This window comes from Nannospalax galili, unplaced genomic scaffold (assembly GCF_000622305.1).
Source record: "Nannospalax galili isolate Female #2095 unplaced genomic scaffold, S.galili_v1.0 scaffold253, whole genome shotgun sequence".
Taxonomy (NCBI): Eukaryota; Metazoa; Chordata; class Mammalia; order Rodentia; family Spalacidae; genus Nannospalax; species Nannospalax galili.
Window position 1 is genome coordinate 3285699 of NW_008335287.1, and position 945 is coordinate 3286643.

A 945-nucleotide genomic window follows, 5' to 3' on the forward strand; every position below is an offset into this window, starting at 1 on the left:
GATAGACCCACTGAAGGGGTACTCCAATTGCCTCACCCTGCGTCCCTGTTCAGCATGGAAGAAGCCAGAGCGGTCTGTGTCCCAATTCCCTATTGGGAATTTGGGTAACCTCTTCAGAGGATGGTGTGATAAGAATAGGAGGTAGGAATTGGCTAGGCAGTTAGGGTAAAAAGACCCCAATGAAAAGTAGCCAGTTTTTCAGCTAAAAGTCAAAATGTACTTGGGCCTCTTAGCAACATACTATATTCTAAAGGCCAAAAATGTCTAAAGTAGTTGGGAGCTTGTATTGAAATCCTTAAAAGATTTTAGGGTTACTTCTTCAGAGGGGGGAATGTTAGAGTAGTCAAAAGCCCCATCAAAATAAATAAATCAATCAAAGAAGAAGAAAAAGTTCATAAAGTTATTAGAAAAAAAGTGATGGGGAGATATGGGAGGAGCTGGAGTCGAGGGAGTGGACATAGATTTGATCAAAACACCTTATATGCATGTATGAAATTCTCAATAAATTATTTACTTTTAGAATAAAATTACCTCATTTTGGGAAATCTCTTTAATTGTTGAATCTTTATTATATTTGTGTTTTTCTTTTTCTGTGCCCAGGCTGCCCTGAAATTCTTGATGTAGCCCAGATGACTTGAGGTTCCGGTTCTCCTGCGTCTACCTCTGTAGTGCTAAGATTGCAGGTATATACCACCTCATCTGGTTTATGTGGCTGGTGCCCAGGGCTTCCTGCATGTTCTGTCAACTGAGCTACATCCTCATTCCTGATTTACATTTGTCTTATTATAATAATATAATAGTTTATTGTAATGCAATAATTATAATAAACATTTTATTTCTTTAAAAAAGCCAGGCGTGGTGGAGCACACTGTTAATACCAGCACTTGGGAGGCGGAGGCAGGTGAATCTTTGTGAGTTCAAGGCCAGCCCGGTCTACATAGTGAG